The following is a 13965-nucleotide window of genomic DNA, read 5'->3' as shown; positions in this document are numbered from 1 at the left end:
GGCGCCGCCTCGCGGCATCCGTGTCGCTGTTTTTCAGAGTATCCGATGTTCCACGGTGTCGCATTTAAACGTTCAGTCCTTGCTGTCAACATACTCGAGCGTACAACAATGACTCGTCCGGGTTAAAAACAATGCAACTGGACACCGCACGTAGCAAGGTCACCGGTATTCTGACAATTCGCTGCTCAATTAAATCCTGGCTAGCGCCTAATCTAAAAATAAACGGGAATTTCGATAGTCCGCTTATTTTCCGTGGGAAATAATTTATAATTACGAGCATACGTTGAGCTATGGCAGTCGTCTGCACATCTGCCCACGGCGCTAGTTAGCACAATTGAGTCAACCACTGAGTTCGTACGGAGTGGTATGAATCCAGGGAGACATACATCACATGCATTGCACATTGCTCAATGCTCAGTGCTGTGCACATACGCATACCTATTGCACATACACAGACACCGTGCCTCAGACCAACACGATGAGCCTGCTGAGCCGTCACCCCGTCCTATCGCTCGGCCGGCTGTCCACCCGGCAAGAGAGATGTCACGTCACGGTACAATTACGCCGGAATGTGTCCACGATAATGAGGCATTTCCCACCGGACCGTACAAAGGTGAAAAACACAGCAGCAGACCGGGTGTCGCCGCTTTGTGGTACAGCTCGGAGGTCTCCACAGCGGGAACACTAACTGCAGCCGGCGGAGGAGTGATATACAGTTAGCAATTCCAAGTTAAAGACACAGTCATAAAACGCCGGGGCGACGCTGATGAAAATACTGATATGAGCCGCTGTTGTTTCAGTGGCTTGTAGAAAATTGGAAAAATAGATTAGATGACTCAATTTGGCTTGTAGGTTGTTTCGCCGACAGCCGTTTGTATGATATTGAATTGGCACTAGGTCCGCAAAGGGCCGAAGTTGGTGGCCAATTCGTGTCGGTCCCTAGCCATCGCTCCGTCTCAAATGCAGGCTCGGGGACCGCTGCCAGAGTTATTACAGGCGACGTGGTTGGTGGGTCCGGTGCAATTTTACAAGCGGAGCTATACAGCTACACGGGAGGTTAGAGGTCTAATGTAGAACACGCCGATAAGAAGCTGTTGGGCTGTCAGTTTTTAAGCTCATGGGTTGTTTGTCAATATTTCCAGCTCGGCTGCTCATATGTTGCGAGGTCGGCTTGCCTACATTAGGTTAGCAGCGGCTATAAATTGTCTCCCAAACACCAGCTGGATGAAACGAGACATATTACAAGCAGCAAAGGATTAAGAAAATTCAGTTACTTAGAGATGCTGACGTTTAAGAAAATGGATAAAATCGATAATGCACTTACTGTTGATTACTTTTTACTCTGAATAGATACGATCATAAAACGATAAAGCAGCCGCGCGGCATTGTTACCCCATACGTTACACAGCGGTACTTTCAGCCACACTGCCGACTTCCAAAGACAAATAACGGGCGAGCTGAAAGCTGGAGGAGATATCTGAGGGACGAGATTTGGGCTCTGGAGCCTTTAACAGCCCACCAAGCCTGTTTGTCGTCCGGAGCTGAGGCGTGTTCCCGTCCAATAACCAGGCAGGAGGAGCCATTCCGACAGACCGCCGTCAGACAGACTGACGGGCTGGACAGACGGCCGATTGTGGCGGCTGAAGGCGTTTGTGACGGCCTGACGGCGGTCACATGTGACGGACTGGTGTGACTGATGTCATGAGTTTGAGACGAGATGACAACGGTTGAACTGACGGTGTATTAGAGACTGACTCTGTTGTTTGCCAAATTGCCATTCGAGTCAGACGCGACGAGACGTCAAGTCGAGGTCAGAATGATTTGAAGTTTGAACGTAAAGCAACGGGGTCCGGTCGGGAGAACCAGAGTTCCTGGGATGGGACGCAAGGGTTCACCAGCAATCAGCATAGATAAGATGACATTGGTTTCTGTTGGGACGGTTTCGTCACCAGGCCTCGCAGTCCGTCGAGAGGCCGGTTGCCGACCGGTCACGGCGCGGCCGTCCGCCGCTAATCGTCGCCGCAGCGCCGCATTCAGACGCCTATATTGCCGGCTGCTCCCCAATACTGATGAGCGGCCGGCGGTGGCGCTGACCACTCATCCCACATTCTCTGCGATCGGCACACAGCGAGAATGGGTTGCCCGGTCAGATCAGCCGTCGGTATTCAGGGAACAGCGATGTCGGGCTGAGCCAGGTCCGCGGCGGTCGGCAACCCGACCACAAACTGGAGACAGACACCACATTCGAGGAAGGAGTGAAAGCCGCGTCAGGTGTGACAAACAAAGGTGGTCCGTCTGACCGCGGCCCGCGACCGGCCGACTGCCTGCCGTATACTGGTTCAGTGAGGTGCGCTGTCGTCAGTAGCGGGCAGGACGGCCGGCGCCGGCAGGCGTCAGCTGACCGAGCAACAGCCCCGGAATGCAGGCTAAATACAGGAAAGTCGGCGGCAGGTGTAACAGGAAGCTGCTACGACCTTTGTTACTGCACTGCGCCCGTATTCAAGGTGATTTCGACAGCTGTAATGGCCCCTAACGCTGAGTCCTTGCCATTTACGAGTATGCAGCTGCTTGTCGACCCTAATATTGTGAGAAGCCATTTATAGATCCCGATTAGGACATGTAGGTAAATCGACCATTTCCTCTCATTTTATTTTCTGTTTTTTTGCTGTACGCCACCACGTCGATTGGCTTGTTTGCTGTCTTATTTCGCATTCTTTGCCAGTCTACAGCATCCATTCTGCGAGGAAAGTTCCGCAAATCGAGTTCGATTCAGCGAGGAAAATCCGATGGGAGTTGTTCGAACAAAAACATCCATCAGAGTAGCCGAATGTGCTCATTTCTCCTCAGTACCCAGTTATCAGCAGTGACAGTAGGCATAGAGAAAATGTCGGTGGGAGCTCCGTCCTTACTAAACAAGATCGCAGCCTTCACAAGGGTGATCGTAAACGATTCTAAACAATACATCGCAATGCCAGATGCTGTCGTCGTGTTGCGTCACTCTCACTAATTCGAGTTGGTTCTGTTTGTCATTGTTGTACACAGGCCGTCTCAGATGTCAATGGAGCGATTTCCCCACCGATTGATGTAATCGCTTTTTGTCAGCCGTCCACTTCAGTGACCAACACGGTCACATTGGTACATACGACCAATACTGACATCAGAGCAGTCGTATTACAAGTCGAGCAGCTAGCAGCGGCACATTGCTCTGATGAGCATGGGAAGTGAAGTACTAATCCTTGGGGAGACCTGCCGCCTAGTTGCAGCTTGCACCATGTTCTGTGTTAGCCAGCCGTTGAGGACGGCCATACTAATGACTGATGTAGCGACAAGTTTGTAAACATGGGAAGGAAACGCCAGCTTAGATCCGTCTGAAACGCTGACAGCAGAGCGGAAGGGAGCTAGTGGCCACACTATTCAGCCGGCAGCCGTCATTTAATACCGCGGACCACCCACCGTCTGACGGCCGACCGCCTACTGTCTACCGCCCCGAGCAGCCATCTCATTGCTCCGAACACCCACAGCGTGATTGCCGAAAACCCACAGTCTGACTGCCGCACACCCGCCGTCTGATTGCCGGTCGCCCCCCATCAGACTGCAGGATACCGGCCGTTTCACGGCCGTTTAGCCTTCCACGCCGTCCCGGGGATCAGACCCAAGCTGGGCCGTAATACTCGTCTGGTGCGGCCGACACCGTATCAAACCGCTGCTCACTGCGCCGACCGCCGTTGAAGCACCGACCGTGCCGCCATCGCTGGTGAATCAACAGCGCCACGAATGGCCCCATAACGACGTGAGAACGAGCAAAACGAGCACTAGGACGGGATCGGCACAACAAACTGCGAGTTTGAGGCTGAAGTGGTCTGCCGGAGTAGCCTGTGACCTGATTCGGCCGGTGGATAAGGCTGGAAGGCCAGCCGATGAGCCCAAATGCCCGGTCATCGTCCGTGCCCTGTCACCTTTCCGGGGCGCTGGGCCGAAACACAACGCGTTATCGGTTGTCGGCACGGCCGGACCGACACGTCTGTACAGCCGCTATCTGCCGCCAGGTCACCGGGCGAACGGTGCGAGAGATGGAGACAAAGATACCTACACGTACTGTAAACACCGATAGACGACAGGACAACGCGGACACAGCATAAGCGGTGCGGTTCCACGCACAGTGAGACATTCACATATCGGTAACGTGCTGAGCAGCGTAATGCAGAAAGCAGCATATAGCGACAGAAAATGGGATCATAAGGCGCTTTCGCAACTTCGGGCGGCCGTATGCACGGTTACAACACGCGTTATTACCCAAAGTTGTAGTCACAATTCAAAGTCACAATAAATCATATTTGATTTGAAAATTGAAAAAAAAAAACTAGCCAACATCAACTACCACAATGGCCCATAGCACAATCTCAAATTAAAACAAGCAAGAGCAACCAACCAACCTTTGGCTTTCGCGTCAGTTAGGAAGTCAGCAGTAAGTTCCGTCTCGTAGTCACGCCGCTGAGTTCAGAGATAAGCCGGGTCCTGCAGGCTAGCTCCTGAAAAGAAGGTTAGATATAGGTTAGATCAGCAGACAACGGTAGTGAACGGGCCGCTCTGTGATGCGGAAAGACGGCCCCTCACTCCAGCCATCCGCTGCCCTCAGTCGTAAAGACGCAGCCCGTTGGCAGCTCAGACGGCAGAGCCTGTTAGGCAGCTCAGACTGGCAGACAAACGGCTCAGAAACGGGTTACGTCCGTCAATATATCCACCGTGTCAAGCGCGAGGCAGCTCATTAGCAGTTGATTAATTTAGGAGCACTTATTTCATTAGGGTCCTGATTCGCTCAGATTACGAGGTTAAAATGAAAGTAGGTTTAGTGAACTCGTTCCAAACCATTGTTTTCCACAGACACTTGCAACGATGATAGAGGTTTTCAGTATAATTACACAACAACCAATAATCATGATTGTGCGGCATCTTAATCTAAACGTTTGATGACAGTTCTTGGCCGAGCGGAGCGTGCCATGGCGGAACCATCATTTAACCTCTTCACCTCATCATCTCCGAGGTTATCATAGCTCACCTCCGACAAACACATCAATCACGGCTCGCGGGATCCCTTGACCGGGGCAGGTCACCGCAACCGATTACGGACCCGCTGACCGGGTCAAGGATGTCGCTGCCTGCTCTAAATGGACATCACCGGGTTTGAATTCTGATATAATGTGAGTTCTTTATTCCGCGTCTGCGATTGCGCGCCCACTTGGCGCACAGCCAACAAGAACACATCCGCGCCCTGCGCGGGCCGGCGGCCGACTGCCGCACAACCGGCGACCGGTTTCCACCTAGCGGTCGCTAACTGAACTACGCGTAGCCAGGCTCACGATACAACACCCTGCCCCCCTGGATTTGAGTTCGAACATCGAACTATCAAACATAACTTACTCAACCTACGAGCCACCACAAACTAGTCAAATCCAGTCCGGTCACTTACAGCGTCAACACTGCCGCCTATTTTAGTGCGATCACTGACATCGCTCACATCCGTGCGATACGAACATAACTACAAATTCACTGACTTTAGAGTCGCGCACGTCTGCCCTTACACTGCTTATCAGTCTGTACTTCCAAACGATAATAACTAATCAGTCATCACCCTTCTCGGCGGTACAAATTGACCCACACTTTCCCTGGCCAATCACCTCTGTTATCCACCTTATCGGTGGCACCTATTGACACACGGAATCACATATTCTTCCGCTCGATCCTTCCGCCCGATCACATCTCCGTAAAATCACGTATTTTCCCACCCGATCACATCTCAGTTATCCACCTCCTCGGTGGCTGAGAGTGACGCACGGACAACCGCCGCCGCACCTCTGCCGGCGGTCCTTTACAATCGCCGCCGCGCGCGCCATGTCCTGTCCCACCGGCGCCGCTCACCACTCCCGGCGAAGCGTTAGGCTTGCTACCGCGCGCGCCGTCGGTCCCACCAGCACCGCTCATCGCTGCCGGCGGTCCGTCAGTAGCGCCACCGCGCGCGCGACCCGTTCCTTCGGCCTCGCTCATCGTCTCTCCACCGCTCGCACGAGGGCCACCAGCCCGATACAGATCCGCTGCGTCGCCGCTACACTCTGTGAATCCGCTCGCTGGGGGTGTCACCACTCGGCTGTCTCCACCGTCGCCTCCGCTGGCGCCGGCACCGGCCCCGCCGATCGCCCCCGGTACAGCAGACCTGATGCCTTCACTGGAGATCCTGCCGTGCCGGCGGGCGGCGCCGGCACGGCCGTCCTCGCGCCGCCGCTGGCGCCAGCGCCGGGCTCGCCGAGCGCCGCTGGCACGACCGTCCCGGCGGCGGCCGCCCGCTGGCCGGTCCGCACTGGCTCCGCGCTGATGAGTTGATCGACGTGCCGCGACCAGAGAGCATCGGCAACAGCTATCTCATACGACACCGGTCCGGTCCGTGCGGCCACCGTCCCCAGTCTCCACTTCTGCGGGCCGCTGTAACATCTAGCCCACACCGTGTCTCCGATGTTCAGCTCCCTGTGCCGGCCGCTGCACTCGGTGACTGTCTGACTGCTCCCGAGGACTGTCACCGCTCGGCTGTCTTCTCCGTCGCCTCCGCTGGCGCCGGCACCGACCCCGCCGAGCGCCACCGGTACAGCCGTCCTAGCGCCTTCGCTAGAGACCCCGCCGGCACCGCCGGGCGACACTCGCACGGCCGTCCTCGCACCACCGCTGGCGCCAGCACCGGCCTCGCCGAGCGCCGCCGGCACGACCGTCCCAGCGGCCGCCTCCCGCTGATTCCGGACCTGCTCCGTTGGATCAGTCCGATCTGAGCCGCTGCAGCCTCCGCTCCCGGCACCGCCGCAGTCCCGACGGACCCGGCTCCTAGCGCCGCCACCGTCCCGACGGATCCGGCTCCCGGCGCCGCCGCAGTCCCGACGGACCCGGCTCCCAGCGCCGCCGCGGTCCCGACGGACTGGTCTCCCGGCGCCGATGGCGTCCCGCCGGCCTGACCTCCCCGCGCCGCTGGCGTCCCGCCGGCCTGACCTCCCGGCGCCGCCGGCGTTCCGCCTGTCTGACCTCCCGGCGCCGCTTGTGTCCCGCCGGCCTGACCTTCCGGCGCAGCTGGCGTCCCGCCGGCCTGACCTCCCGGCGCCGCTGGCGTCCCGCCGGCCTGACCTCCCGGAGCCGCTGGCGTCCCGCCGGCCTGACCTCCCGGCGCCGCTGGCGTCCCGCCGGCCTGACCTCCCGGCGCCGCTGGCGTCCCGCCGGCCTGACCTCCCGGCGCCGCTGGCGTCCCGCCGGCCTGACCTCCCGGCGCCGCTGGCGTCCCGCCGGCCTGACCTCCTGGCGCCGCTGGCGTCCCGCCGCCTACCAGCGCGCCGGCGCCCCCCAGCGTCCCGGCGCTCGCCAGCGACCCGGTACCCGCAGACTGCCGTGTCCCGGCGTCCGCTGTTCCCGCCAGCGTCCCGGCGCTCGCCAGCGACCCGGTACCCGCAGACTGCCGTGTCCCGGCGTCCGCTGTTCCCGCCAGCGTCCCGGCGCTCGCCAGCGACCCGATACCCGCAGACTGCCGTGTCCCGGCGTCCGCTGTTCCCGCCAGCGACCCGGCGTCCGCCTCCTCCATAGGTGTCACGGCGCCCGCGCCCAGCCGCATCCCGGCGCCCACAGACTTCATCGGTCCGGAGCCTGCCGGCGCCCCGGCGCCCGCCTGCCTCCGGGCTCCGGCGTCCGCCCTCATCACCGGCGTCCTGGCGCCCGCTGCTCACTCCGCTGGCGTCCAGGCGCCCACCGGCTCCATCGTTCTCCACTTGCGGCAGCAGCGCACACGGTACGGGTCGCGGTGGTAGCCGCCGCGGCACAGCGTCCGGCTTTAGGGTCAGGTGCGCGCGCTGCTCCACCGTGCCGAGGCCCCCTGCAAACACTGCTGCGTGCGCCGCCGTCACTGAGCTCAGCGTCCGCCCTCCGCTCACTTTGCTGGCCTCGCTGACCTGCAGCAGCGACCGCCAGTCCAGACGTATTTCACGCAGCCAGTCGCGCCCCAGCAGCGGGTGGTGTCGGAGCTGACCGCTGACAACCACGTTCAGCCGCTTCCGCTGGCCGCCATACTCCGCCTGCACGGTCGCCTCGCCGCGGACCAGCACCGGCTGACCCGTGAACGAGCGTAGCTGCATCTTGGACGGTCTCAGCTTCAGTCCCGGGATGCTGCCGTCCGCCACGATCGACACTGGTGACCCGGTGTCAACCAGCATCTCAGTCTCCCGGCCGTTGACAGACAGAGTTACCAGTGGCAGCCGGTCCTGGCTCGTCAGCTGCGCCACCGTCATCACGACATCCTCCTCCACGGACGCCACCTGTCCCATTCCTGGACAGTCCCGCTTCAGGTGTCCAGTTCTGCCACATTTGAAGCACCTCCTCTTCTCGAGCGGTCCGCCGCGTCTGCTGTCTCGCCGACCGCCGTCTGCCGGGCCGGGAGGGCGAGACACTCCGCGCTGCTGCACCGCTCCTGCCGCCGGAGGGTGCGCCCTCTCCGGCGCCGAGTCCGCCCTGGCCGTCGGACAGTCCCGCCGCCAGTGTCCCCGGCCTCCGCAGCCGAAGCACGAGCCCGGTCCCGGGCGCTCGGCCGGCCTGGCCGTCTCCGCCCGCCGCTGGCGTCTCACCACCTGGACTGACTCCCCGTCCGTCGCAGCCGGCACCGGCGCCCCTGACAACCGAGTCGTCAGGTCCATGACGTCCCGGTGGGCGCGTGCCGTCCGTCGGACATCCTCCAGGTTGAGTTCGTCGCCCTTCAGTGCCGCTTCCCTCACCAGCTTCCGCTGCAGCTCTCCTCGGCTGCCCAGGACGCAGCGGTCTCGCAGCTCCCGGTTCACCTGCGCCGGCTGGTAGCCGCAGCGCAGGATTTGGGTCCGTAGCCTGGCCAGGAACTCCTCCAAGCTTTCCTCCGGCTCCATTGTCATTCCTTGGAATTTCCCTCGTTCAGCCACGACGTTATTCCTTGGCACCAGGTACCGTACCAACTTCCTTTTTAGCCGGGTGAACTCGTCTTCCTCCGGTCCTTCTGCCTCCTCTTCCGGCAGGGAGTCGCTGACATCGGCTATGTCAGGCCCCACCAGGTGTAGTAGCACGGCGCACCGTCTGGTAGGCCCTTGGATGTCCATGGCGACCATGTAGCGCTCCAACGCTCGCAGCCATTTCTCGAAGTCCGTGCCTGCCCGGTACGGCCCCGCAGACACCAGCTGCATGCCCGTTGGATCCATCACGCTGCCGTGCTCTCACCAGCGCGTCGTTCCTCCGGCCGGCCCGCCGCCGCTCCACCGGTCGGCCCGCCGCCGCTCCACCGGTCGGCCCGCCGCCGCTCCACCGGTCGGCCCGCCGCCGCTCCACCGGTCGGCCCGCCGCCGCTCCACCGGTCGGCCCGCCGCCGCTCCACCGGTCGGCCCGCCGCCGCTCCACCGGTCGGCCCGCCGCCGCTCCACCGGTCGGCCCGCCGCCGCTTCACCGGTCGGCCCGCCGCCGCTCCACCGGTCGGCCCGCCGCCGCTTCACCGGTCGGCCCGCCGCCGCTCCACCGGTCGGCCCGCCCCGGGCATCACCGCTCACACCGGCCGGTCACCGCACACGCCGGTCGGCCACCGCTCACGCCGGTCGGCCACCGCTCACGCCGACCGTCACCGCTCACCGCGCCGCCCTGCGCCCGTCTTGGCGCTGCCGGCTGCGGTTTCCCGCGCTTTACTCGACGGGGGAGTCACGTGGTAGTGACGTCACACGCACGTCACCGCGCGCGCATGCGCACTCGTCCCGAACCGCCCGGCCGCGCGCCAGCTTCCCGCCGAAATTATCCGCTTGGGGACCAGGCACCTCAAACCGCATTGAGGCCCTCCCCGCCGCACCAATCGGCCAATCACACGCGCTGCCACAGCTGCGCGTCACCCCCGGCCGACCAATCAGCGTGCAGCACGCCGACGCATGCGCCACGCACACCACACTGCCGAGGCATCATGGCCGCCACAAATGGCGATCACATGGAAATCCTGCCACGACCACGACCGCCGCGCGACAGACAGACTACCAGCAGCAGCGCGAAAATAAAAATACTAAGCAATACTAAGCACTAAGCATTCGTACTAAGCAACGCTTGCGCCCTCACCGTCCGTGGCCTGTCCGCCCTCGCTGACCACCGCGCACTGATCACCGGTCCGTTTCGCCATCACTCGCAATCACAGCTCCAAGGCTTCACCTTGATCTCATCCTTGTCGCCAATTTGATATAATGTGAGTTCTTTATTCCGCGTCTGCGATTGCGCGCCCACTTGGCGCACAGCCAACAAGAACACATCCGCGCCCTGCGCGGGCCGGCGGCCGACTGCCGCACAACCGCCAACCGGCGACCGGTTTCCACCTAGCGGTCGCTAACTGAACTACGCGTAGCCAGGCTCACGATACAACAAATTCAGCGAAACAACAATCGGGGTCTTGCGTGAGAAGTTTTAGCCCTTATTTTATGGCCACCAATTACCGACATAAAACTTGCTAGCCAAGATTATGGCCTCCCGTGCCTTCCTTTTGGCCGACCTTTTCCCATTTCACCTTGCACTGCTGAGCTCTGTTCCATCTTCCAGCCTCAAAATCGCTTTCATTGCTCCCGATTTCAAACACCCGAGCCTTACAATAACCCACCCACAGACCTCTGACTCTTCTGCCATCCGCCAAATAACAAGCCTCTTGCTCCCTGATACTCGCCACTCACAGTCCACACACTCTCAGCTGCACAGAGGCCCGTAAAGCACCACCGGCCGCCAGTCGGCCCTTTGAGCGTGTCGGGCAGGGCCTCGGCTAAGGAATTTTGACTACTGGGGCAAATCGTCAAAGTGTGTTGGCGCCCTGCTGGGGGGGCCCCCCAGCAGGGGGGGGGGGGCGCAGGTGTTTGAACACCTGCGGTTTTTCCTGCGGTTTTTCGCGGATATCTAAAAAACGGCGGCGCTCCATCACCCATCAATTTTACACGTGTTGTAAAAATCTCAGACCAAGGTCATTCAAGATCAGGTTACCAGGTCACTTCAAGTGACCTCACCTCATGAAATGTTTCCATGTATGCCGTAGCTACACCGAGTGACCGATCGCTTTGAAACTTTCAGCGATTGATAAGGGCAACAGCATGTACAAAATTTATATCTCGGAATTTTCATATCGGTGACCTAAGGTCAGCTCACTTTTGCGACCGATCTATTATAAGTCAATGGGAGAAATTCAAAACCACCTCTTTTGGACGAAAGTTATTCTAAACACTATAAAACACTGTACGTGACTTTGACACACTGAACATGAAAATAGCACCCGTGACCCTTTTTTATGCCCCTGAGGTCATCTCAGTTCACGAATGGTATCTAACAGTTTTTCGCGAATAACTTTTGAAAGAGGCATGCTAGAGCGATGAAAATGCCTTAGATGTGTTTGGTTAGACGATGCAGATCGACTGATATGCAACATGACAATTTCCGGTCAGATCATGACTTGAACCTGAGGTCGAATTTTCAAGTTGACCTTCAAGGTCAAATTGTAGTTAATTTGATGCGTCTTGACGAGAGGAACACGATGTCGGATAAAAGAAAGCGCTTGCATTGGGCCTTGGCTCGTGCAAAGCATGAGTCAAAAGTTATTGCAGAAAAACTGTTCCCCCAAAATCGTCTTTAGTAGTTTTTGCCCCTTGCAGGCAAAACCGTTGGCGTTAGGTCAAATCTAAGAGAAATAACCAGAAAGCATGCTAATATGGCTATCAAATGCGCTTTTCCGCGGTGCTGTAGCTCTAATTGGTTCCCGAGTTAAGCGTCGGCATCTTGTAAACTGTCGATATTCGACCTGAAAATCGGCGAAAGTTGGCCTTCACCATGACCTGACCTTTGACCTCACCAAAAAAGTGGCTGAAGTAATTTCGTCATTATTTTTGACGCTCTTTCGAACGAAGATGGATTATGGGGTGTAAAAAGATATGCTTGCTAATGTACAGTCCACAGCAGAAGTAATGTGCGGTTTCAGTTATGGGTATGTTCTGCTTCTGAAGCTTAGGAACGATTAGTCAGACTACAATGAAACTTTGAATGTAGCTTATATGTATCGTCAGTCGTCACCCTTGCAGCTGCAATTTTAGCTATTGACATCTTCTTTTCGATCACTCCGCATTAAACAATCGCCAGTCAAAGCCAATCGTTGAGATTGGTAAAACCCTACATTACTTTAGCGGTGGGCTGTACGCCTATGTTTTTGGATGGAACTTGAGGGTGCAGCTGCACACCGTGCACTCCCTCTTCCGCCGCCCCTGATTTCTTGCCACAAACGTCTTCAACCGCTCCCGAATGAAAGAATGTACGTTAATATTGATATATTCTCATTTTGTGGAGGTTGGGCAAAGCCTGACCACTACTGGGGCATTCCTCGACTCTACTGGGGCATTTGCCCCAGTAGTTAACATGTTAGCCGAGGCCCTGGTGTCGGGGCGGCGCCACATCACTCAGTGCATGACTTGATGGCTATCCGCCCGCCCAGCTCCGCCCCCGGACCGGCCGTCAGAAGCGCTGCTCTCGGGATGAAAATGATGTCGTTGGTCACCTCCCCCCCCCCCCCTGTCCCCTCCAGGAAGACCCTGGGCAATGTCGGGTGATCCGACAGCTCAGGGGCGATGACCCACCCCGACGGAAGGCACAGGAGGCGGGGGGTGGAGGGAATGCAGCGGTGCGGGTCGGGCGATACAGGTCACACATTAGCAGCTGAGGCGCGCTAGCTGTGTACGTTTGTTTGTGTATGTAATGTGTATGTATGTGCCGGCGAAAGTGCCAGGCCGCTTGTCCGCCACACCGCCGGCGCCGCACCGCTCGGGTTTGCTCCGATAGGTCATGTCCATGCATAATGAGGTCAACTTTGCAGCTGCGAGGCGGCCGAGGCCGAATGGGGCGTCGTCGTCGCACTTCAACCCCGGCGATGGTTATTGCACTGAAGGAGCCGGCCCTAGTACTGGCCACACAACGACCGATGGTTCAGAGCGTGGGAGGGGTTCGACCGGGTCGGGACGCCCGAGGCGCCGCTCGGGCCCGAGCACGGCGGTCGACCAGGGTCGAATTGATCGGGAGCTGTCGGCGGAGGCGGCAGCCGGCATCGTGTCACGGCCACGCTCCACATCAGACGCGAGCCGAGCAAACAAACAAGTAGGCCCGGCGGGAGCGCCATCAAACGCCAATGAAACGCTAACGAAGGGTCGCGGCCGCGCCGCTGGGGGTCGGATGGGGACGGCCGCGGACGGAGCTGTCTCTGAAGGCTGAACGGAGACGGAAGGTCACCCGTCAGAGCCAGTAGCCCCGCGTGCACTGGGGAGGTTCCCTGGTCAGAGCGGCTGACAGAAGCCATTAGAAGGCTGACAGGTGGCCAGCGTTGGGCGACAGAAAGGAGCTTTGCGCCTCGTGGTAATCCACAGCAGGACAGGGACACCGGCAGCTTCGCTTCCAACCCACCTCCCTAGCCATAAGTTGACAGGCCCACGTGGAGACGGCGCCGCCGCCTCGCACCATGCCTCCTAACGCCATCAGCCAAGCACCTAACGTCATCGGCCGACGGCCATATACTCCTAACGCCACCGGCCAAACTTCCGGCGCCGGCTCCCGCTTCAGGCGATGTGGATTTGGAACGCTGGAGCGCTGACCGGAGACAGATGGACAGATGGATAGATAGGACACGCCATTACGGACGATAACGATAACGGTGCGACAGCTCACGGCGCACGTCCGGGTCCGTGCTCTACTGGACTGGAAAACGGTACCGTCCAATACCTGCACCGGCACGATAGCAGCGCTGCGTAGGACAGTCACGGCTCACTATACCTATCAGAGGCAGCGCAAGCCTCTATATGCAGGGCAGGGCAAAACCGAGTCAATCCACAACCCATTGTCGTACGAAAACGGTAGTGCAGCATCTTACGAACGAATTCGAACATTACAAAAAAA

General features: G+C 58.9%; 1 protein-coding gene across 2 annotated transcripts in view; it reads right to left on the bottom strand.

The window, feature by feature from the left end:
* LOC122385749 (leucine-rich repeat-containing protein 24-like) overlaps positions 1-13965 on the bottom strand; it is a 63305-nt gene that overhangs the window by 11934 nt on the left and 37406 nt on the right. For both annotated transcript variants that reach the window (XM_043374238.1, XM_043374245.1), the window contains one exon: positions 4434-4529. The gene's annotated coding sequence lies outside the window, so the exon portion shown is untranslated. The remainder of the gene's footprint in view (positions 1-4433; positions 4530-13965) is intronic.

This window comes from Amphibalanus amphitrite, unplaced genomic scaffold (genome assembly GCF_019059575.1).
Source record: "Amphibalanus amphitrite isolate SeventyFive unplaced genomic scaffold, NRLGWU_Aamphi_draft 000015F_arrow, whole genome shotgun sequence".
Taxonomy (NCBI): Eukaryota; Metazoa; Arthropoda; class Thecostraca; order Balanomorpha; family Balanidae; genus Amphibalanus; species Amphibalanus amphitrite.
The sequence above is the reverse complement of the archived record's forward strand: the minus strand, read 5'-3'. Positions and strand labels throughout refer to the sequence as shown.